This window comes from Lynx canadensis, chromosome A1 (genome assembly GCF_007474595.2).
Source record: "Lynx canadensis isolate LIC74 chromosome A1, mLynCan4.pri.v2, whole genome shotgun sequence".
Classification (NCBI taxonomy): Eukaryota; Metazoa; Chordata; class Mammalia; order Carnivora; family Felidae; genus Lynx; species Lynx canadensis.
The window spans coordinates 86591079-86617889 of record NC_044303.2 but is presented as its reverse complement, the minus strand read 5'-3'; the positions used below and the strand labels follow the sequence as shown (position 1 = coordinate 86617889).

The window sequence follows — 26811 nt, the reverse complement described above, 5'->3', positions numbered from 1 at the left end:
CTGAACAGGACAATTTTAGCAGTGGTCCAATATCACAGAAGAACTGAGGAATTTTGTTATCCTTACAGAAGGATAATTGAACCAATAAGATGGTGTGTATCTGTGCACTCAAGATTGCAAAGAGCCAGGAGGTGGCCACCAGATGAGCACAGAATTTGGGAGTCATAATGGATAGGTAGGACAAAGGAAGGCAGATGGCCACAAAACGATCATAAGACATAATAGGGAGAAGTAATGTTTCCATCCCTGAAAAACAGATAAATAGGTACATTTGCATCATGCAGTTATTAAATTAGATAGTAGAATTTCCTGTCTGGATGTCTACAAGCATTTTGGGAACAGTAGTGGAAGACAAACAAAGGTCAATCAAGGATAAATTGCTAAGGAAATAATACATAGGGGAGTGAAAGCAAACATTTGATATACTTGTTAGGATTATGAGAAGGTTTCCAACCATGGTGGTCAGGTAAATGCAGAGAAGCAGGAAAAACAGGAGTGGCTGTTTGGCTGGATCATCAGAAAACCCCATGAGGATGAACTCAAAAAAGGTGCTTTGGTTTAGCGTCTTCATAAATTCCATCATCTGTATGTAACTCTTGTGATAAATATAGTAGTATGAAGTTCATCAAACAGAATTAATCAGGTCATCAACCCATGGGAGGTGTTCATTCTGAAAATATCATAAGAAAGTTTTATTTGAGGGTATGGTGTGGTCATGGTTTCTCATCATCAAGTTGGTGCAAAATTAATTTTATTTTCTATTAACATTTTATCACATTCAAACTGAGCTCTTAAATACATTATCTAATTTATTTTAATTTATGTCACTTGGAAATATTATCCAATTGTACTGAAGAAGAAATGGAGACATAGTTTAAGACTTGTTCATGATCATAAAAATATAAATAAGTGGAAGTGATATTTCAACAGTTTTCCTGACTGAATGTTCTTTTTCAATTCACAAGGGGCTTAAATTTCACCATGAAAATGTGAAACATAAAAGTATTTAAACCTGGTTGCTTTTGTACTTATATCAAAAGTAAGAGTTATGATCTCTATTCAATTTTCTTTTTACTTTACTATCTCCAGAAGACTCATTCTAGATTATTTTACATCTGGTGTCAGAGTCTATTGTCTTTATCATAACAATTAAACCATAACAATGTAGTCACCCCTTAATGTATATTTCTCTCATTAACCTGCAAGACACTGGATAATAAAGTCTATGTCATGTCTACTTTTGTATGTCAGCGTTTTAAAAGACATCGGCTTATGATAGAACTAAATAACATAGACTTAATGCAATAATTAGATGAATTATTCTTTTTTTTAGATGAATTATTCTTAAAACAGAATAATTTGTGAAACTACAGCTATATTTTCCATTTTCAGAAAAGAATTAGTAAGTAATTCATAAAAAATACATTGGAGTAATACACAAACTTTGGTTCTCTCCATTTCTGGGAGTAAATCCATACCAGAGAATTATTAATTAGCAAATAAATGACTTAAATATATCAATAAAAATTACATAATTCCTGGGGCGCCTGGGTGGCTCAGTCGGTTAAGCCTCCGACTTCAGCTCAGGTCACGATCTCACGGTCCGTGAGTTCGAGCCCCGCGTCGGGCTCTGGGCTAATGGCTCAGAGCCTGGAGCCTGCTTCCGATTCTGTGTCTCCCTCTCTCTCTGCCCCTCCCCCGTTCATGCTCTGTCTCTCTCTGTCTAAAAATAAATAAACGTTAAAAAAAATTTTTTTTTAAAAATTACATAATTCCATGTGAAAAAACATGGAGAGAAAACACTTCAAAGATTATTAGCCCTGTAGCTCTGAAATAAAAATCTCTTATTGATAGTTTTCTGATTCACAGAATATCAAATAAAACAGCTACTTTAATTATCGCAATAATTATACAGAGTGAGTATAAAGATCAGACATCTTGCCATTTGTGTTATTTAGGTCATCTGTGCCTACCTGTTGAAGGTTTCGACTACTTCTTACAGTTGAATGAGAGGTTTATTTTTTGAGTCAACTTAATGCTCTTGGAGTGGATAGAAGTTTAGTTTGCAATTTGTACTATGTCAGTTCCAAGAAGCATTAAAGTGTGTGGATTTTTGAGATATAATTTTGTCAAGAGACCTCTTACAAAAAACAAATGTAACCAGAACATCAGTTTTTTCTCACATCATCCTGGGTGTATAAATTTATATATTTTTGAAATATATCAGGGGTATTTGGAGGCCTTAGAGATAACATGTCTTTGGAAACTACACTAATTTGTCTTATATTTATTGATACAAAGGGATTTTCCAAACATAGACAATTGTATGGTTCTGTTGAAACACAAGTAACCTCTAAACGAGGAAAAACAAAGTACTGATTATTGAATCAATCATAAAAGAAGATAGAGTAAACTCCCATATTAAAGGTTAAAGAACTCAAACGTAGAAACTTCAAAGGATATTATGTAAAATCAGTACCAAAGGAGTCCATGAAAATAACTATAATTCCTGAATATATTTATGACTCAAATCAATTGTGTTTGTTTCAGTTATCAGGTCTTGGGTGGAGAAGCTCTTGCTCAAATATCATGATCAATCCCTGGAATACACAAAATATGTACTATTTATTACAGAGGATCATGTGTATAATATGCATATTTAGCAAATACATACCAGAACAAAATATTGTACGTGTTCCTGCATAGTTGTTTCATGAAATAAACATATTTTTCAAAATGTTGAATTTACCATATAAATTAAGTTGATATTGTTTACATGTTTTGTAGTCTTATTAGCATAAAATCAGTGAGTAGTTTATCTCATATTACAAAAAAAAGAAATTCAGAAATGTGTAAGTCATATACATTTAAATATTTTTACAATAGCTTTGTCTACACTTATAGAAGTAGACTGTTAGAAAAGCTTTTATTTCAACATTCTTTAAAAATGAAAACTGCCACCCATAACTATAGTTTTCAGATACTAAATAGTACCAATACCTCTAAGCCTTGTTAGAATTTGTGTAGACATCTGTGTACAAACATCTAGAATAAAAAAAACCCACAAAATATCTAAAGTCAAGTTCTACAGTGGCAGGAGAATACTCATTCTATAAATTCTAAAGTTCCCCACATAGAGATTATATGCATCATATGCCGTCAGTGAAGGGGACATTTGTAAAAAGCTGAAATAACTCACCTAAATTAATGTGATATTTTTGGATGCTTTTCATTGCTTTCATTTCTGATTCATTTCATCAACAAATGGGTTGAATAGATCTACCAGTTTACTCTTCTGTGGCACTGATAAAGCTTGCCCATGATGAGTTGATAGTGAACATAATAATGTAACTGAAGAATGTGAGACTAAATGAGGTAAGTAAGGAAGCACATAGAACATTTACATGTTCTTAGGGAGCTTCCAGGACAGTCTGTTCAATTCCCCATGAGAAAGGGATACCAAGCAGATATTTAATCTCGGTTGTGTGCCCCAGAGACATTTTCTCTAGAGGACAATGAAGATTTATAATTTTATTTCTTCCTTTTGTTATATTCACAGTAATCCAACTATAGAGGTTTTCACCATAGAGATTGGGAAATTGTTAAATTTCCCAAGAGTTTCAATTAAAATATTCTCTAATGCATAATATCAGATATAAAATGATAGTAATATCACCTGATGGTCAGAACTCTACTAGATATAATTTGTCCCCTTATGAGTAAATAAATGCCCTCTAACCAAATTGAGTTCTGTTATTGTTTTTCCTCTTTTCTAGCATGCTCTAGTTTGACATGGCATATTTAATCTAAGAGTATTTATACCCTTTATGACATTTATTTCTTCCCTTATGAAGTTGTTTACATTTGGGCTAAAAAGCTCTGCAATAAAGACTACATCTATTGTTTATACCAGAGCTTCCAAGACTTCGTAGAAAAGTAGAAAATTATCCTCTATTAAAGTGTGTGAAAATTTGGTAAATGAAATAATAAATATTGCATTGAAACTATGGAAATATAATGGAAAAAAAACTGCATTTTGTAATGGATGGTATTTAAAGCTTGGAATTACTTGGGCACCACCTTTCCTTACTTATTACCTCATTTAAATGAAATTAGTGACTACTGGCATTATCAAGCAATATATTTTCAAATATTTCTACTTTGTCATTATTTCCATGTTTTTCCTTTAAACATCCTTTTTAGTTAATAACATTTAAAATTTATAAATTTATAATTGTTATAGTTTTGTGTTCTCCCATGGGCAACATTGAGGGTGATTTTCTCAATATTTTACATGTCACCATTTACAAATTATTGTTGAAGATAGATCTTAAACCAGATAGAATTGTAAAATAATTTAATGTTTACATATATGTATTTGGCCATTAACATATTTACTAGAATTGTGAAAGCTTTATCAAGCTATAATTAACATACAACATTGAGCAAGTTTAAGGTGTACAACATATTGACCTGATATATGTATATATTACAAAATGATTACCATAGTAAAGTTAGTTCTTATGTCCGTCACATCATAAAATCACATTTGTTGTCTGTGTGGTAAGAACATTTTAGATTTACTCCCAGTAGCTTTCCAATATATAAGACTTTTGTTAACTATAGTCACTGTGCTATGTATTAGGTCCCCAGCACTTATTTATATTCTACCTGGGAGTCTGTACCTTTTGACCAGCATCTCCCATTTACTCCAACCTCCCAGCTCTGGGCAACCAGCATTTTGCACTCTGTATCTATGAGCTCAGCATTTTATGATTCTACTTATAAGTGTTACATCCACAATTCAACCAAGTAAATTTAAAATTTTATTTGGCTTTATTAAATGATTCATGAATTGAGTGGCATCCCATCTAGCAAGTAGAGGGCAGCTCCAAATGTCTACCAAAAGGGAAAGACTAAAGGTTTGGCAAAAAAAAAGTCATAAACAGAAAAGAAAAAAGAAAAGATTATTAGGTGATCTTACCTTCATTTTGGAATAGTTTGTCTTAATAGGTGAATTATCTGATCTTCTTATGGGGGATAGAAAATGTCTGTATGGGGGATAGAAAAGGTCAAGAGACCTCCTACAAAAAACAAATATATATATATATATATATATATATATATATATATTTTTTTTTTTTAATATATCAGGGGTATTAGAAATTGTCATTATATTCATTATGAGCCCCAGTTTGGAGACTTGGCTGAAGTAATACCATTTGGGACCTTGTGTGTGTGTATGAGTTCATTCAATATTTATCTTCCACATTTACCTTACTTATTACACTTAGAATAATACCCTCAGGTTTATCCATGTTATTGCAAATGGCAGGATTTCCTTCTTTTTAGGAATAACAATATATATATATGGATATATATAGATGTCTATGTATATCACATATCATAATGGGTCTTATGTTGTTTTTTATGTTTGTTTATGTTTTGTTTTTGTTCAGGTATGTTTTGTTTGTGTTTTAGGTATTGTTTATGTTTTATTTTGACTATAGTGAATAACACTACAATGAACATGAACATGGAAATACATCTTCAAAATAGTGTTAGTAGTTATATACACTTTTCTTTTCATAACCTTGCTATCTCTTGCTATCTCCTGTCTTAATTTAGAGATATTCCAATAATTGTGAGGTATTATAAATTGTTTTTATTTTATTTACATTTCACTGATGATTAGTGATGTTGAGCATCTTTTTATTTGCCTGTTTGCCAGTGTATGCCTCTTTTTAAACAATGCCTAACTTCTCTGACCATTTTTTCAATCAGATTATTTGTCTTTTTTTTTTTGCTATTAATTTGCTTAAGAGTCCTATATATTATGGATATTAACCTCACAACAGATAGATGGAATGTACATATTTTCTCCCATTATGTATGGTGCATTTAAATTCTTGATGGTGATTGCTTCTTTTGCTGGGTAGATGCTTTTTAATTTGATAGAGTCCCACTTATTTAATTTTTTGTAGCCTTTGCCTTATGCTTCATAGCCAAAAAATCATTGCTAAGACCAATGTCAAGGTGCATTTTTTCTAATTTTTTATTAGCTTTATGGCTCTCAGTCTTACCTCCATACTTTTCATACAATTTCTGTTGTTTTTAATGAATGGTGTAAGATAGGGGTAACATTATTTTTGCATGTGAACACCCAACTTTCCCAACATCATTTGTTGGAGAAGGTATCCGTTTTTCTATTGAATACCCTTGGACACTTTGCCAACTTCTATTTATTTATTTTTTATGTGTATTTATCTATTTTGAGAGAGGAAGAGCATGGGAGGGGCAGAGAGAGACGGAGAGAGATTCCCAAGCAGTCTCCACATTGTCAGCTCATAGCTCTGTGGGGCTCAAACTCACAAACCATCAGTTCATAACCTGAGTTGAAATCAAGAGTTAGATGCTTAGTCAACTGAGCTACCTATGTGATCCTTCTTTGTCAGATTTAATTGAATGCATATGCATGGATTTATTTGTAGTTTCTTGATTGTAGGTTCTATTGCTTCATAGTTTTCTTTTTATGTTAATATCATATTGTTTTGATTGGTATAACTTCATAATGCAATTTGAAATCAGGTTGTGTGATGCCTCCAGGTTTGTTCTTCTTTCTCATAATTGCTTTGCCTCTTTGGATCTTCTTGTGGTTCTATATGAATTTCAAATTATTTTTTCCATTTCTGTGAAAAATGCCATTGGAATTTTGATAAAGATTGCATGGAATCTATAGATGTTCTGGATAGTTTGGAAATTTAATGATGTTCATAATTTGCAATTAATTTTTCCAGTGAACATGGAATATCTTTTCATTTATGTCTTCTTCAATTAACTTAATTAATGTTTTATAATTTTAGTGTATAGATATTTTATCTTTTTTTGTTTATTTCTTAGTGTTTTATTGTGTCTGATGCTATTATGCATGGGATTGCTTTATTTTTATATATTTCATGTTAGTACAGAAACATGACTAAATCTGTGTTTATTTTGTATCATGTTAATTTATTAAATTTCTTTATTTGTTCTAGTAGTTTTTCATGGAATTTGTAGTTTTTCCTCATATAAAATAATGTCATCCACAAACAGGGACAATTTTACAATCGGGATGCATTTTGTTTGTTTGTTTTGCTTGCCTGATTGCTTTGGCTAGAGTATTCAGCACTATGTTGAAAAGAAGTGGGGAGTGAAGTCACTATTTTGTTCCTGAAATTAGGGAAAATCTTTCATCCTTTTACCTTTTACCTTTGATGTCAGTTGTGGGCTTGTGACAATAGATTTTATTTTCTTGATTCATCTTGCTTCTATACCCAATTTGTTGAAGATTTGCATCATGAAAGATATCTTATATTGTCAAATGCTATTTCTACATGTACTGAGATGACATAATTTTTATTGTTAGTTTCTTATCATGGCATATCATGTTTATTAATTGGCATATGCTGAACCATCTTTGCATAACAGGAATAAATCCCATGTGGTCAAGCTATATATTTCTATAAATATGTTGTTGAATTGTGTTTGCTAATGTTTTGTTTAGACTATTTGTATCTACATTTATCTGGAATATTGACGTTAAATTTATTTTCTTTTAGAGTCCTTATCTAGTTTTGGTATCTTAAAAATGGCCTTGTAAAATGAATTTGAAAGTGTACCTTCCTCTTCAGTTTTTCAGAATAATTTGAGATTTTTGGCATTAACCTTTCAATGTTTGTTAGAATTCACCATTGAAACCATTTGGTCATGCCCTCCCCCCACCCCGGCCTTGGGAGGTTTTTGATTGATTTAGTATTCCTGTCGTTGCTTTGCTCAGATTTTCTATTTCTTCATGAGTCATAGATGATAAGTCATGTTTCTAGGAATTTATACATTTCATCTAGATTATCCAGTCATTTGGTGTATAAATTATTTTGGTAGTCTACTATAATTCTTTTAATTCTAAATTATCATTTTTTATGTCTTCTCTATCATTTTTATTTTATTTATTTGTATTGTCTCCCTTTTTTCTTTCCTTCAGCTAAATTTTTTCTGTTTTGTTTTCATTTTTAAAAGGCAACTCTTTGTTTCATTGATATTTTTATTTTTTTTTCTAGTACTTTATTTGTGATCTATATAATATCTTTAAACGTTTATTTTTATAAATTTGGGCTTTGGTCTCTTTTAATTATTTCTTTAAAGAGTAAACATAGTTGTTTATTTGAGATTTTTTACCTTAATTTAGGTGTTTCATAATAGACTTTTCTCTTAGCACTACTTTAGCAGAATTTCATACCTATTTACATATGGTGCTTTAATTGGTTGTTCAGTAGTAAGTTGTCTATTTATGAATTTTTTATGAAGTTTTCAGGCTTCCTCTTGTTATTTCTTTCTAGTTTACTATCATTGTGATTGAAAGAATATACTTTTTATTATTTTAATATTTTTAAATTTGCTAAACTTGTTTTATGAGCTAATATGTTATCTATCCTAGAGGATGTACCATATGACCTTCGGAAGAATGTATATTCTGATGCAGTTGAATAAAAAGTTCTATACGTGTATGTTATGCTCGTTTGGTTTAAAATATAGTCCTAGTCCAATTTTTCCTTATTGACTTTTCTGTCTGTATGATTTATTCATTGTTGAATTGGGGTATGAAGTTTTCTATACTTTGGGTCTATTTTTCCATTTAGATCTGTTATTGTTGACTTAATATATGTAGATGCTCTGATGTTGGGTCTGTATATATTTACAATTATTATATTCTCTTGATTTATTGATCTCTTTGTCATTTCATAATAATCTTACTTTTATTTTACTGAAGATTTTGACCGAACGTGTACTTTGTCTGATGCAACAATAGCTAGCCTTGCTGCCTTTTGTTTTCCATTCATATGGAACATTTCTTCCATCCTTTCACTATGAATCTACGTTTTCCTTAAAATTAATGTGCTCTGTGGACAACATATAGCTGGGGCCCTTTTTTTTCTCCCCCCCCCCACCTTTTTTTAAGTTCATCCACTTTATGCCTTTTAATTGGATAATTTTTTCAATTTATTTTAAAAGGCATTACTGATAGAAAAAAAACTTATTAATGCAATCTATTATGTTCTGGAAAATGATTTTAGTACCATGGTGGGGCAAGTTATTCTTTTCTAGCCCTTTTTTTTATACAACTAACTTGACATCCATTACCAAACAAATGCGCCTCTGCACTTTATACCAAGAGACCTGAGACATTTCTAATTTTCCTGTGCAGCCCCCCAAAAACAATATCTCAATTAGGGCTGCAGATACAAAGGAGGTGGGGAAGCTGCTTTAGTCCCTTCTACTATACACAAGGAAAGAGTAGAATGGCATATTCAAAGTGTTGAAAAGCAAAAATTGGCAACCAACAATACCATGCCAAGAAAGATTATCCTTCAGATATGTAGGAAGAATAAAGTTTCTTAAGCAAACAAAATATAACAAAATTCACCACCACTAGATCTTCCTTGCAAGGTCTCAATGAACTAGAAAAAGAAGAAAAAAAATAAGCTAAAAAAAAAGCAAAAAAAGGGAAATAATAAAGATATGAGCAGAAATAAATAAGCTCAAAACAGTAATGAAAAATGATTAGTACAACTAAGAGTTCATCTTTCAAGAATGTAAACAAAACTAAGAAAGCTTTACATAGGCTAAGAAAAAAATTGAGACTCCTCAATAAATAAAATTATAACTGTAGAAAAAGACTTTACATCTAATATGACAGAAATTCATAAGATCATAAGAGATTACTATGAATAATTATATACCTACAATTTATACATACAACCTAGCAGGACAGAATCATGAAGAAGCATAAAATCTAAACAGATCAATTAGTAGGAAAGAATTAAAAACAGTAAAGAAGAAACAAACACTCCCAACACAGAAAACAACCCAGATCAGATGGCTTCACTGGTATATTCTACCAAACATTTACCAAAGAATTAATACCTATCCTGCTCAAATTCTTCCAAAAATTGAAGAGGTGGAAACACTTTCAAAGTCTTTTTACAAGGCCAGCATTACACTGATACTAATGATAGATAAGAACATTACAAAGTAGAAAACTATACACCAATATCACTGCACATATTAATGTAAACATTTTCAACAGAATATTTCCAAACTTAATTCAAGAATCAACTTAAAAATGTTCACTTCGGCCATTTGGGATTTATCTCTGTGATGCAGGAATGGTTCAACATACTCAAATAAAATGCAACCTTTTACATCAATAAAATGAAAGATAAAAATCACTTGATCATCACAATAGATGCAGAAAAACATTTGACACATACAATATTCTTTCATGATAAAAAACCCTCTACAGACTGGGTATAGAACAAACATACCTTACCCTAATAAAGGTCATCTACATCCAACTGCAACAGGCTTTATACACAATGGTGAAAAAATTGAAAGTGTATCTTCTAAGATCAGAAACAAGACAATGATGCTCACTTTCACTACTCTTATTCTATATAATACTCCAAGTTCTAGCTAGAAAAAAGTAGACAACACAAAGAAATAAAAGGCAACTGATTCTGAAAAGTACAATTAAAATTGTCAGTAATTGTAGTTGATATCATTTTGTATATAGAAAATCTCAACAACTGAACAAAGATACTATTGGAACTAATGAACGATTTCAATAAAACTATAGAATATAAAATCAATATCAGAAATCAGTTTAATTTCTACACATTTATTTATGTATATATATATACATGCATATGTATATATATGTATATGTGTGTGTATATATAGAGAGAATACAACATATAGGAATAAATTAAGGCAAGGAATTAAAGATATGTACGTGGAAAAATGCGTGCCTTTTTTGAAGAAAATCAAACAAGACACAAACAAATGAAAATACATCCAGTGTGCTATGATTGGAAGAATTCATAGTGTTAAAATGCCCATACAGCACAAAGTCATCTATAGATTCAATGCAATTCTTATCCAAATTCCAATGGCATTATTCATAGACATAGAAATAGCAAAAGACCTAAAATTTGTAAGAATTGCGAGAGCAAATAACCAAAGCAAACCTAAGAAAGAACAAAGCTAGAGATATTTCACTTCCTGGTTTCAAACTATATTACGAAGCTATAGTAATAAAATAGTATGTTATTGGCACAAAAAAATAAACACAGAACAATGGAACCAAATGGACAGCACATAATTAAACACCCACATGTATGATCAACTAATATTTATTAAGGTAGTCACCAGTCACACCTGGTGAAAATATGGAAAATAAAAAAAGAGGGAAAGAATAGTTTATTTAACAAAAGTTTGGAAAACTGGATACATACATGCAGAATAATGATGTTAGACCCACCTCTCATGTCACTCACAAAAAGATAATTCAAAACGATCAAAGACTTGGGGCGCCTGGGTGGCGCAGTCGGTTAAGCGTCCGACTTCAGCCAGGTCACGATCTCGCGGTCCGTGAGTTCGAGCCCCGCGTCGGGCTCTGGGCTGATGGCTCAGAGCCTGGAGCCTGTTTCCAATGCTGTGTCTCCCTCTCTCTCTGCCCCTCCCCCGTTCATGCTCTGTATCTCTCTGTCCCAAAAATAAATAAACGTTGAAAAAAAAATTAAAAAAAAAAACGATCAAAGACTTAAACACAAGATATGATACCATAAAACTAGAAGAAAACATTAAGATATGGCACCTCACCAATGGTCTTGGCAATGGTGTTTTGGAAATGACACTGAAAGCAGGAAAAACAAAAGTAAAAATTAACAAATAGGAATCAAATATACTTAAAATCTTCACAGCAAATGAAACAGTCAAAGAAAAAAATGAAAAAGCAACCTACAAAATGAGAAAAGTTTTACTAACCCAATATTAAATAAGGGGTAAGTATCCAAAATATATAAACAACTCGTAAAGTCAAATAAAGGAAATAATTTTCTTACAAAATGGTCAGAGGAACTGTGTAGACAGAGAGAGTGAGAGAGGGAGGAGAAAATCGGGGAACACACCTGGAGAACATTTCCTCAAAACATTGTTCTGGAAAAAGACAGGGGCTACATTTTGAGAGTTCTTGCAATCAGTGAGGATTAAAATCTGGAGTCCTAATTGTCAGTGGCCTTGGCTGTGATAGATCCCAAAGGCACTGTCCTCCTCTTAGAGAGAAGGCAAGCAAACAACCCAGTGGCAGATGGTGTGGAAACAGCAATCTGAAGAATGCCTGGTACACACAGGTAGAGATTATTTGCTCTTTTTGGAGCACAGTTCTTAGAGGCAGCATTCAGAGACACCTTTCCTAGAACAAAGGAGCTGGCTGGCACTATTTCCCTCCCATGCTCCTTAGCATAAAGACAGAGCTACTTGCAGAAATCAGAGCAGCATCTATACTGGCTGCCTAACTAGTTTACACCAAGCTCCAGACCCCTTAATTCTGGAAGGACTGCCACTCTCAGTCAAGCTTGCATCAGTCCAGCACAGTGAGGCCATTCCCCATAAGATAAGCCTAAACTCCTACCCACACCACATCTACTGACCAGAGAGTTTTGCAGGGCCCCAGTTCCTCCTGGTAGGGATGATGGCAAGTTTTATGTCACAAACAGACCAGAGCACACCAAGTAAAACTTGCCAAATTCAGGTCAGAGACCAAACACTGTCCATAGAAAGCAAGGAGAGCCTCTGCAGATAACTTGACTGAAGGATGGAGCAGCCAGAACAAAATATCAGAATACACACAGCACACACCAGAGACACTCCATGAAACCAAAGGGCATGGACATTACATGACCTCTTCTTCATAAAGCCATTACTTTCGGGAGCAGAAGACAAACTGGCATTTCTGACACACAGAAAATGGTAGAGATAAACAAAATGCGAAGAAGGAGAAATTTATCTTAAATGAAAGAACAAGATAAGGTAACAGTCAGAGAGCTAGGCCAAACAGGTATAAATAACAATAGAAAGATAATAAGATAAATATTCTATTATGGATGATTTAAAGCATTGATCATAACGATACTCACTGGGCTTGAGCAAAGAATAGAAGACATCGGTGACACACCACATAGTTAAAAGAGTTAAAAAAAATAAATCATTTGAAAATTCAATAAACAAATTGGAAAAAGGCTTGATGCAATGCATAGTGGGCTGGGGGGAAGAGAGGAATGAATTAGTGAACAAAAAAGACAAAGGAATGGAAAAAAACTGAAAAAAATAAATAAAACAATAATGCAACACAAGAATAGTCTTAGGACAAAAAGTGACTCTATTAAACATAATAACATTTAACTATAGGAGTCTAAGAAGAAGAAAAAGAGAGAGGAAAAGGGGCAGAAAATGTGGTTAAGGAAACAATAGGTGAAAACTTCCACAATCTAGGGAAGGAAACACACATTCAGTTGCAGAAGGCATAGAGAAATTCCATTAAAAAAAAAGTAAGCCAACACTAAGATATATTGTTATAAAATTTGGAAAATGTGACAAATAAAAATCTTAATATAGTAAGGTGGGACTGTTTGAGCAAGACCAAGACAGAACCAAAGCCAGGCACAGGCAGGGGATATGGTCCCACCAAGAACCAAAGAAGACACTGAATGTATACTCAACGTCCGTCACCAGCAATAATCTAAGACAACACGACATGCTGGGCCTGGGTCAATGAGTCTCTGCAGCTGAATCTGACAAAGATCAAACAGTTGCACTCAGTAACTACTTATCATCAGTTTATGGGCATGCTGTTCCTTGGCTCCATTGCCTTGAAGAAAGTGAAATTCCACACTAAGCTAGAACACGAATACATCCAGAACTTCAAAATACTACAAGCAGGTTTTAAGACAATTGGTACTGACAAAATAATCTCTGTGGACAAATTAGAAAAGGAAATTTTCAAGGCAATTTTGAATTTGTTCAGTGGTTCAAGAACTTTTTTGATGCAAACTATGATGGAAAAGACTATGACCCTATAGCTGCCAGACAAGGTGAGAAAACTTTAGTGGCTCACTCCCTTGTTGCTCCAGCTCTAAACAAACTGAAGAAACTTCTCAGCTCTAGGAGTGCAGCTCCACAGAGGCCCTCTGTGACCCACAGAACTACTGCAACCCCTAAGGTTGACCTGGGTTTGGTGCTAAAGAATCTGGTGTGGGAAACTGGGATGATGAAACAGCTAATAGATGCAGCAGGTCAACGTGTTGAAACTTAATGTTGAAGACTTGGAGAAAGAGATTTCTATTTTGGGAATCTAAGGAACATTGAATTGATTTGCTAAAATAACAAGGGGGAAAACAACCCTGTACTGCAGCGTACCATGGGCAATCTCTATGCCACAGACAAAACTTTTGTGATAGCTGATGAAGGGGGCCCACAGGAGGAAGAAGAAGAGTGTTAACAGTCTGGACCAGCAGAGCAATATCCAAATTCTTCACTCCAAATCATATGCTTAACCGTAAAATATTTCCTTTTATTATTCTTAGGGGACGCACTGATTTCTTTTCATGAGCAAAAAGTACCTCTTTTAAAGAACACTGCAGAAGTTTCACTCTTTTTCCAATGAGTTTGAGTTTAGGGGCTTTCATTTTATAGCAAGGCAGTATTAACATCCAGTTGTTTCACCTAGGCTGCAGCTCACAGAGGCTGACCATGGGGCTCCCCATGTGGTTGCTGGTAACACTGATTGAGGAAGACATTGTTTTCAAACTTTTTTTAATGTTCATTTATTTTTGAGAGAGAGAGAGCATGAGCAGGAGAGGTCAGAGAGAGAGGGAGACAGAGAATCAGAAGCAGGCTTCAGGCTCTGAGTTGTCTGCACAGAGCCCACTGTGGACTCAAACCTGTGAACCGGGAGATAATGACCTGAGCTGAAGTTGGATGCTCAAAGAACTGAGCCACCCAGGTGCTCCAGGAGGTAGTGTTTTTATGTAATATGCTGAGGCAGATACCTCAGTAGAAAAAATGTAAAGACTGATTTGAATTTTAAGCTAATGTGAAATCTTGGCAGGGTACATTTTAATAAATAAATGCCTTAAGAATATTTAAAATATGCTTCCATATTTCAAAATACACAAAAAAAATCTGACATATTTTGTGTGTTTGATGTTGTGTCTGGGAAGGAACGCCAGATCTCTGGACCTTTGGAATCTGCTGTTCACAGGTCTTGCAGGGCTGCTTGAATCTAAAAAGGTCTAGGCGTTGGCCCAGAAGAGAAGTTTAAAAAGTCACTCTGTAAAGCCATTTGTTGTCTTTGGCCAATTGTATCCTTGCTATAATAAGCAAAAGGCATTGTTGCCTGGACTAAGAGAGGTTGTGTTCCAGCCCTGACATATTTGAGTTGGAGAGACTGAATTTCAGTGAACATTTCTCTGACATTTTTCCCAATTATCCCTGAAATTTCAATGTATTGGTTTTTGTATGTTTGTTTGTTTGTTTGTTTGTTTTGGCGGAGGGGATGAATTGTGTTCAGTTTATAAATCTAACAACTACTTTTGGGGACTTGCCCACATCTCTGGGATTTGAATGGGGGTCATGTCCCATTTTACTGTCTTTTAAGTTTACATTGAACAAGCTTCCTTCTCTGCTCCCCTTGCCCACTGGGGACACCTCTTTCACTCCTTAAAGTTTGCTGCTTAGAGTGTAAGTTCAGCAGGTAGGTGGTCACACTGAAAGTTTCTCTGGACCTCTGTCAGAGGGAGTGACCAGTGAATGCCATTGCTACCCTGGGACCTACAAGACTGGGTGTTCCCAACACCTGCTATCCACAACCTTCCACTGTTATTGAAATACTTTGCCAGTGCACTAATCTCCTTGGAGATAAAATTTGTCAGCATGTTGGCAAGTGTTAATTTTCTTTTGCAGAAAATCCAGGACCATGTCTTAATTAATAATTAATATTTAAAATACTTCATTCCTTAACTTTTACTCATTTGTTCTATTCCCAGCCTATTCAGTTCCTTAGTTTGGCAGAATTATGCCAAATATTTTTGTCACCCACTACTGAGACTGTTGAGACCCTGATGTATTTCTTTTGATTTGTTTCTCGTGGTAGCTTGTCCTAAAATGTGTGTATAAAGCAGATATTTTATGATAAAAATTATTGTGTAGTGAATGTTCTATGTGGGATTAAGAGAAAAACATAGATACAGTGATTAACAATGCCAAAAAGTGCAAGTAACTAGCCATTGTTCAAATAACAGTGGTGTTATTTTTCTTTTGTGGCCTTTTAGACTTCTGTTGCCCTAAAATCCCATTTTGTTGGGAACCCATTTTCCACCTGGTCTTTATTGATAAGGTTTTTTTTTCCTATGTTAAATAGATTCTAAATCAAATTCCATATTTCAAAAAAGAAAAGAAAAGAAAAGCAGCATGGCAAAAGAAGTTCTTAACTTACAAGGGGCAATCAATAAGGCTAGCTTGAGATATCTCAACAGAAACTTGGAAAACCATAAGGGAGTTGCTGAATGGGAAAAATATGCAGTCAAGAATATTTGATCCAGAAAGGCTATCATTACATGCAGAAGGAGAGATAGTTTCCCAAACAAACAAAAACTAAAGGAGTTGTGACCACTAGTACAGCTATGAAAGAAATATCAAAGGGGACTCTTTGAGTGCAAAGTAGAGACCAATAGTGGCAAAGCCAAGAAAGGATCACAGAAAATTTCAAGAAACAATGACAAAACAAGCACCAGAATAGCAATAAATACACATGTATTGATAATTACTTTGAATGTAAATGTACTAATGGACTAAATGGAATAAAAGATATAGGATGTCAGCACAAATAAAATAAATATGATACTTCTGCATGCTGCCTAAGAGAGATTCATTTCAGACCTAAAGACACTGAAACATTGAAAGTGAGGGGGTGAAGAAATATGTATCATACAAATGGCTGTCAAACCACTGTCCTAGACTCTAAGTTGAAAATTCTCTTTTGGCCAGCAAAAGAGTGGGATGCAGGACAAAAAGCAAGAGATGGCTAATGTCTGGGAAAAGATACAAGCCCTGAATAAGGGTCTTGCCCTGTATTTATTAAGATCAGAAGGTTTACAAATGTGATGGACATGCACAATGAGACAATGAATCAGTGAATATTAATTCATGGGCATAATGGAAAAGGGGGTTTTGAAGATATACAGTGTTTGTGGTTTGGGTCAATATAAAACAAAATCCTGGCACCGGGCAGAAGGACAGATGGTTGTTAGTGGCAGACAGGAGACACCATGTCTGTTTATCTTAGCTAGCCTAAAGGATAAAGAAAATGGAACAAATAACCTGGGGTTAACAAGGCACCTTTTCTTTTGTTAATCAGCTCCACTCTGGGCAACTTCACCTGCAGCTCAGTGCAGCACTTTATACTCCAGTTTACCTGTTTACCTAACTTGGTCCTTCTTTCCTGTGAAATCAGCTTTCTGCTATAGTACTAAATTGGTGGTGGTGGGGGGTGTCTTTGCCCTGAATGCCTAATATTGCTTACCTCATATACCTTTGAATTGGGTGTCTTTGCACCTTTCTCTATTCTGGGGCCTTTGCTCCTCCCTCTCTACTCAGGGGACTGCACTGCCTCTCTATTCTGAGGTGCCTTTGCACCTCTCTATTCTTGGGTTCTAATTTTGTTTACCCAAACTCGGGTGTGAGCATCCTATGCCTTTGTACTTCTTTATGCCTTGTTAATCCATTGGTATAAGCCTGGGGGATTCTTAAGCTTATTCCCCACAGAAATAAATAGTCACAATGCTGACATTGGACAAAGATTGTAACAAGAGACAAAGAAGGACACAATATAATCATAAAAGGGACAACCGAAAAAGAAGATATAAAAATTGTTTATAAACTCTACATGGAAGTACCCCAATGTATAAACTAATTAATAATGACCATTAAGGAAATTATTGATAATACAATATTAGTAGGGGACTTTAACACCATACTTACCAGAAAGTACAGGCCATCTAAAAAGGAAATCACCAAGGAAATCATAATGCCTTTGAATGACTCACTGGACTAGATGGACTTAACACCTATATGCAGAACATTCCATGCTAAAACAGCAGAATACATGTTCTTTTCAAGTGTAAATGGGAGATTCTCCAGAATAGGTCACATATTAAGTCACAAATCAGGACTCAAAAAGTACAAAAAGATTGAAAACATGCCTTTCATCCTTTCTAACCACAACACTATGACTACAGAAGTCAATCACAAGGCAAATTTGGAAAGAACACAAATAAATGGAGATTAAACATCATGCTAGGAGACAACAAATGAGTCAAGAAAATCCAAGAAGAAATAAACAAACATGGAAAAATTGAAATGAAAACACAACAGTCCATAACCTTTTGGATGCAATAAAAGTGGTCCTAAGAGGAAATTAGATAGTAATATATGCCTAACTTAAGAAACTAGAAAAATCTCAAATAAACAATCTAACTTGAAACCTAAGGAGCTACCAAAAGAAAAACATATGAAGCCTAAAGCTTTCAGAAGGAAGGAAATAATAAATCTCAGACCAGAAATAAATGGTAGAGAAACAAACAAACAAAAACAAAAAGAAACAAACAAAAAGAACAGATCAATGAAGACAGGAGGTATTTCTTTGAAAACAATAAATAAATAGATAAACCTCTAGTCAGACCTATCAAAAAGAAAAGAGAAAGTACCCAAATAAATAAAAGCTGAAGTGCAAGAGGAGAAATAACAACCAACACACAGAAATATAAACCATTATGAGTTTATTGTGAAAAACTATATGCCAAACTAGAATAGAAAAAATTAGAGAAACATATAAACTGCCAAAACTGTAGCAAATAGAAATGAAAAACTGACCAATAAGCAGCAAAGAAATTAAATCAATAATCAAAATATCCCCCAAAACACAAGTCTGGAGCTAAATGTCATCACAGGCAATTTTAACCAAATACTTGAAGAAAAGTTAATACCTATTCTTCTCAAACTATTCCAAAAAATAGAAATGGAAAGAAAAGACCAAATTTATCCTTTGAGGCCAGAAATATTGTTATGGCAAAACTTAATGAAGACATTACTAACAAAAGGAACTACAGGTCAATATCTCTGAGAAACATAGATTCAAAAGTCCTCAATAAAATGCTAGGAAACATTAGAAGTCAAGATGGCTGAGTAGTAAGGGGACCATGGGCTTGTCTCTTGAACACAGCTAGATCAACATCAAACCATATTGAACCCCTAGAAAATTGATCTGAGGATTAACAGAACAACCTCCATAATTTGAGGGAGAAAATGTTGCAGGTGTGGAGAGGTGATTTTATGGGATATAAGAGCTACAATGTTTCAAAAAGGTGGAAGCCTTTTCATGGAGAGAAGAGAGAAGGGGAGATGGAGCAATGCATCAAGTTCACACTAGAAACGCACTCTCCCTTAAAAGTAGCTAGAGTAAAAGAGTGAAAACAAACACAAGGTACTGTGTAAGAAAATTCTTCCCCAAAATGACTGAAAGCGAAAAAAGAGAGGGTTTCAATACCAACTGTACTTATAAACACTGCAGCACAAAGTCCAAAGCTTCAGAGCTCTGCGACTGGTGATGTTTAGGCTAAGAAGCAAGGAGGAGCCCTGGGAGTGGGCAGCAACGTCTAAGGATTCTGGGTCACCCGGGGAGAATTGGTTCCCCTGCTTGGAGTACATTTTGTAGATGTGATACAACCTCTCCATGGGCAAAGAACCCAGTAGATGCCACACAACTGCCCCTTTCACTAGTATGTGAATGCAGCAAACCCTGGTGCTACCTGTTGTCTCCCAACTTACCATATACTCTGAGCCTCTGCTGCTACACATTTTCTGGAAGAAGCCAACAGCAGACAGTGTGGCAAGACCCTCCCCCAGAGGATTAGTGAGGGTCCAAGCCTTGGGTTTCTTAGAGATGTGGAGTTATGAAACACAGCTGTGCATGAGTTAAAACTCTGGAGGGAGGCACCACCTGGCAAGCTGACAGCTCAGACATAGATAAGTGGGAAGGCAGGGAGCTAATGGAAGCGGGAGACACAGTAGGGGGTGATTGATCACCCATTTGTGAAGGTGTGAATGTCCTGCTCCCTATACAAGAGAGCTGGGAGAAGCAATTTTCACCATTAGCCCACCAGCACTGATCTACCCCAGTGAACTAAAGAGGGCCACCAAGTGGAGAACAGAGCCTTAAACCAAGCCCCACCTGCTGTACCCTACAGGTAAATCTCCATTAAGGAAATATGACCTGAGAATCAGAGCAGCATATCCTTCCCCCAGAAGAACAGCACAAATATCTTCCACTTGCTCAGTCTACTGATCATAGAGTGCTGCAAACATTCAGCTGTAGGGGAAACTGGATATAAATGCTTTGGGCTTTTTGCTTGTTTTCCTGTTTGCTTTTTGCTTCTGTTTTTGCTGTTTTTTTCCTTGTACTTTTTATTTTACTTTAATTTTTTAGTTTCTTTTAATGTTTAATTTGTTTTAGTCTTTTCTGCTTTTTCAATAAAACTTCTCTTAACAAGCAGATTAAAGCAAACCTAGGGCCTAGCTTCCTTTGCATGATTTTATTTTTTTAAATTTTAATTTAATATCTTTATCATTATTAGTTTTTATTTTCTGAAATGAAAAGGCAGAGGAATTCTTGCCAGTGGAAAGAAAATGAAGAAATGACAGCCAAGGATATAATCAACACAGATATTATTAAGATGTCTGAAATAGAATTTAAAACAGTTATAAGGATTCTAGCTGGGTTTTAAATAATTATAGAAGACACTAGAGAATCCCTTAGTGTAGAGATACAACAGCTAAAATCTAGTCAGGCCAAAATTAAAAATACTATAACCAAGATACACACTAAAGTGGATACCATGACAGGAAGGATGGTTGAAGCAGAGGAATGAATTAGTGCTAAAGAAGATAAAATTATGGAAAAGAATGAAGTTGAAAATAAGAGAAAGGAAACAAAGGTAATGGATCACAAAGGTAGATTTAGGGAACTCAGCAACTTATTAAAACAAATTAACATATTTGGGAACATGGGTGGCTTAGTAAGTTAAGCATCTGATTTTGCCTCAGGTCATGAAGTCACGGGTATGAGTTCAAGCCCCACGTAGGGCTCTATGCTGTCAGCTCAGATCCTGGAGCCTGCTTCAGATTCTGTGTCTCCCTCTCTCTCTGCCCCTGCACTGCTTGCACTGTCTCTTTCTGTCTCTCACTTTCTCTCTCTGTCTCTCTCTCTCTCTCAAAAATAAATACTTAAAATTTTTAAAAACTAAATTAACATTTTTATCATAGGAGTCTCAGAAGATGAGATAGAATAAGGGGCAGAAACTTCATGTATATATTATATATTTACAATATATAATATTTGTATATATAATTGAATATATAATATAATATATAATATATATAATGTATATATAATATTTATATATATAATATATAATATATTTATTTTATATACAATATATATAATGTATATATAATATGCATATATATTATATATTAAATATATAATATACAATATTTGTATATATACTATATATACTTATATATATAGTATATATGTGTATGTATAATATATATGTGTATATAATATATATACATACACACATACACACATATATATGTGTGTATACATATATGTGTGTATATGTGTTTGTGTGTATATATATAATCTCCAACTTGGGGAAGAATAGATATCAAAATTCAAGAAGAACAGAGAATTCCCAGTCAGTTAAATAAAAAAAAAAAGCAAAAAAAAGAAGAGCATTTCTCAGACATGTCATAGTAAAATTCACAAAATACACATACAAAGAATCCTGAAAGTCGGAAGTGGGGAATAAATGTATCAATCTACAAAGGAAGACAGATAAGGTTCACAGCACATCTGTCCATAGAAACTTGGCAGGCCAGAAGAGAGTGGTAAGATATATTCAATGTGCTGAATTGAAAAAAAAAATATGCAGGCAAATATATTCTATCCAGTAAAACTGTCACTAATAATAGAAGAGATAAAGGCTTGACCAAACAAAAACTAAAGGAGTTAATGACCACTAACTGAGCTTTGCAAGAAATATTAAGGGGCACTCTTTAAGTGAAGGCAAAAGGCCAAAGACAACAAAAAGTAGAAAGGAACAGAGAATATCACCAGAAACACCTCAATTTTACAGGTAACAAAATAGCGCTAAACTCTTACCTTTCAATAATCACTCCAAATGTAAATGGGCTAAATGCTCCAATGAAAAGACATAAGGTATCAGAATGGATTAAACAAAGAAACAAAACACACCTATTTATTTCTAAAGAAGACTCCTTTTAGACCTAAAGACATGGGAAGATTGAGAGTGAGAGGATGGAGAACAGTCTATTATGCTAATTGATGTCAAAAGAAAACTGGAGAAGCCATATTTATATCAGACAAACTAGATTTTAAATCAAAGACTATAACAAAAGATAAAGGACATTATATCATAATTAAAGTTCTTACAAAAAAGAAAAAGAATAGGAAGGAAGGAAGGAAGGAAGGTAGGAAGGAAGTCTATTTTGTTTGATATGAGTACAACTACAAAGCTTTTATTTCACTTTTATTTACATGGAATGACTTTTCCCATCACATCCCTTTCAGTCTGTTATCTGTCTTCAAGTCTGAAATGAGTCTCTTGAAGGTATCATATAGTTGGGCCTTGTTTTTGTGGATTTAGTCACCTTATATCTTTTACTGGAGCATTTAATCTACGTACATTTAAAGTAATTATTGATATTTATGAATTCATAGTTATTTTGTTAATTTTCTGTAGTTCTTCTGTATCCTTCTTTCTCTTTTGCTTTCTTACCTTGTGATTTGATGACACTTTAAAGTATTATTCTTGAATAGAGCAGCCAATATGGCAGAGAAGTAGGGGATCCGTACTTCCTGCATCTCTCAAACAAAGAAGGGCTGAAGCCAAAGGACATTGAAGCTGAAGAGTATGGAAGGAAAAGAGACTGAGTTTACCAGCGAGAAACCGGGACTACTTAAAGGGCCATAGGTTAGTGATTGTGAACTGAGGGAGACAAAACAGGCCTCTCAGGCACTGAGGGGAGGAATCCCTTCTGCAGAGAGACAAAGGGAAGAGGAAGAGTGGCTGGGGAAGTGTAGGACACTATCTGGACAAGAGAAAAAACCTCGGACTGGGCTGGAAAGGGATCCCATCTCTAACTGCAGAGTTTTCTTCGGACTAGGGCCAGCTAGCTGCCCTGTTCTCACACCCAGGGAGGAGAGGAGCCACCTCCAGGTTTGGTGGTAGTTTAGGTGTGCAGTCTGCAGCAAGAGAAACTGGTTCCCTCCCCTGAAGTGCTGCAGCATAGGCCAAAACCAGCTGGGACCACATATCAGGCAGCATCCAGAGACATTTCTATAGTACTGGTGCACACGGAATGGGAGTTTAAATCCCAGCAAAGCGCCGGGACACAGGAGTCTCATCTGCGGCAATGGCACAGTGAGGATGGCTCCAAAGGAGTGATTTGGGACACCAGTTTATGGAGAAGAGACTGGGGATGGCCATTTTTCTCCCCTCAACCACCAAGACGGGGCCTCAGGGACCAGTCCACAGAGGTGAGACCAGCCTACACCAAACCATGACCCTCCATGCTGGGTAACTGCTTATCTAATAGAGTGGGATAGATGCTGTGGAGGCAGACAGAACCCTCCTCCAGGCCAGTGTTGCTGCATTGCCTGGATTAATTTTAGGACAATTCTTCTTGTATTGATATATTCTCCCTTCCATTTCTCTCCTATCTCTTCCCTCCTCTAGCCTGGTTACTCTGGTTATTGATTTGTTTAAGCAAACATATTTAATCCATTCTCTTGATACATGCTCTACACCTCCTTCTTTCTTTTCCTTTCTCTCTCTGGGAAAATCACCAGTATAGTTTCTCTCTGTGGGGGGCAACTTTATCTTCATTTGCTTTTGCCTGCCTCCTTCCTTATTTTTGTTTCTCTCTCTCTCTTGATTAAGCCTTTTAGTTTCTCTGCCTGGTCAATGTTTATTTTTTTCTTTTTCCCTGCCCCTGCCATTTCTCTCTTTATATGTGCTCTTCCATCAGCACCACCTCCACCCTTTTCTTTACCTGTAGCTCGTGTTTCTAGTTTTTTCTTTTGGATTTTTATTTTTTGTTTTTGTTTGTTTGTTTTAATTGTTTGTGTGTTTGCATATTTTTGATTCCTGTTTATCTGTTTGTTTTCCTTTCCAGGACTACTTCAACGAACGAATCAAAACACACCTGGTGGATTGTATAAAACATTACCATGAGTAGGGAAATAAAATAACCAAAGTCACAACAACAGAGAGCAAGTAACACTCTCTGTAAAATACCTTCTGAAGGGCCAGACCCTGAAAAGTGTATGTATGACCTGCCTTGAATATAGCAGTGCTTTCAGGTGCAGGGCACATAACAACGTTTTAAAACTCATAAGGGAAAGAAAACCAGCCAAAATGATAAAATGGAATAATTCTCCTCAAGAGAAATTCCAGGAAGAAGTGTCAGCTAAGAACTGATCAAAACATATATAAGCAACATAACTGAAAAAGAAGTTAGAATTATAGTCATAAAATTAATTGCTGGGCTTGAAAAAAGCATAGAATGACAGCAGAGAATCAATTGCTGCAGAGATCAAGGGACTAAAAATTGGTATTGATGAATTAAAATATGATACAAATGAGGTGAAAAATAAAATGGAGGTAGCCACAGCACAGATTGAAGAGCAGAGGGGAGAATAGGTAAGTTAGATAAAATTATGGAAAAGATAAAGCTGAGAAAAAAGAGAGATAAAAAAATCCAGGATCATGAGGGGAGAATTAGAGAACTAAGTGATTCAATCAAATGTAACAATACACATACCACGGGAATTCCAGGAGAATAAAAGAGAGAGAAAGGGGCTGTAGGTGTTTTTGAACAAATGATACCTGAGAACTTCCCCAATCAGGGGAAGGAAACAGCCATTGAAATCCAAGAGGCACGCAGAACTCCCTTCAGATGTAACTTGAATCAATCTTCTGCGTGACATATCATAGTGAAATTGGCAAAATACAAGGGTAAAGAGAGAATTCTGAGTGCAGCTAGGGATAAACAGGCTTAAACATACAAAATCAGATACATAAAGGTAGTAGCAGACCTACCTACTGAAACTTGGCAGGCCAGAAAGGAATGGCAGGAAATCTTCAATGTGATGAACAGGAAAAATATGCAGCCATTAATCCTTTATCCAGCAAACCTGTCATTCAGAATAGAAGGGGAGATAAGGGTTTTCCCAGACAAACAAAAACTGAAGGAATTCATCACCACTAAACCGGCCTTATAAGCAATCCTAAGGGGGACTCTGTGAGTGAAATGTTGCAAGGGCCACAAAGTACCAGAGGCATCACTACAAACATGAAACCTACAGATAACACAATGACAGTAAACCTATATCTTTCAATAATAACACTGAATGTAAAAGGACTAAATTCTCCAATCAAAAGACATAGGGTATCAGAATGAATAAAAACAAAAAAAAAACAACAAAAAAACCCAACACCCATCTATTAACTGTCTACAAGAGACTCATTTTAGACACAAGGACACCTTCATATTGAAAGTGAGCGGATGAAGAACTATATATCATGCTACTGGAAGTCAAAAGAAAGCTCGAGTAGCCACACTTACATCACACAAACTACACTTTAAATTAAAGGTTGTAACAGGAGATGAAGAAGGGCATTATATAATAAATACACGGTTTATCCATCAAGAAGAGCTAACAATTATAAATGTCAATGAATAAAAACTGATAGCACCCAAATATATAAAACAACTAATCACAAACATAAGCAAACTTATTGATAAGAATGTGGTAGTTGCAGAGGACTTTGATACTCCACTTACAACAATGGATAGATCATCTAGACAGAGAATGAGTAAAGAAACAATGGCTCTGAATGGTACATTGGACCAGATGAACTTGACAGACATATTTATTACTTTACATTCCAAAGCAGCAGAATATACTTATTTTCCAGTGCACATGGAACATTCTCCAAGATACATCACATACTGGGTCACAAAACAGCCCTCAATAAATATACAAGAAACTACCCTATGACCCAGCAATAGCACTGCTAGGAATTTATCCAAGGGATACAGGAGTACTGATGCATAGGGGCACTTGTACCCCAATGTTCATAGCAGCACTCTCAACAATAGCCAAATTATGGAAAGAGCCTAAATGTCCATCAACTGATGAATGGATAAAGAAGTTGTGGTTTATATACACAATGGAATATTACGTGGCAATGAGAAAAAATGAAATATGGCCTTTTGTAGCAACGTGGATGGAACTGGAGAGTGTGATGCTAAGTGAAATAAGCCATACAGAGAAAGACAGATACCATATGGTTTCACTCTTATGTGGATCCTGAGAAACTTAACAGGAACCCATGGGGGAGGGGAAGGAAAAAAAAAAAAAAAAAAAAAAAAGGACGTTAGAGTGGGAGAGAGCCAAAGCATAAGAGACTGTTAAAAACTGAGAACAAACTGAGGGTTGATGGGGGGTGGGAGGGAGGGGCGGGTGGGTGATGGGTATTGAGGAGGGCACCTTTTGGGATGAGCACTGGGTGTTGTATGGAAACCAATTTGTCAATAAACTTCATATAAAAAAAAAAAAATAAAAAAAAATAAATAAATAAATAAGATGTAATTAATAATCAATTCACAAAAAAAAAAAAAAAAAAAAAAAAAAAAAAAAAAAAAAGAAGTGTGTTATTCCCTTTCAGCCAGAAAATTCTGTGATTTCTTGTCTTGTGGTTCAGAAATCCGATTTCACAGCTTATCTTC

General features: G+C 35.0%; 1 pseudogene; it reads left to right on the top strand.

Annotated features, from left to right (window-relative positions):
• Positions 1-455: 455 nt before the first annotated feature.
• LOC115512399 lies at positions 456-14374 on the top strand (annotated as a pseudogene).
• Positions 14375-26811: the final 12437 nt, after the last annotated feature.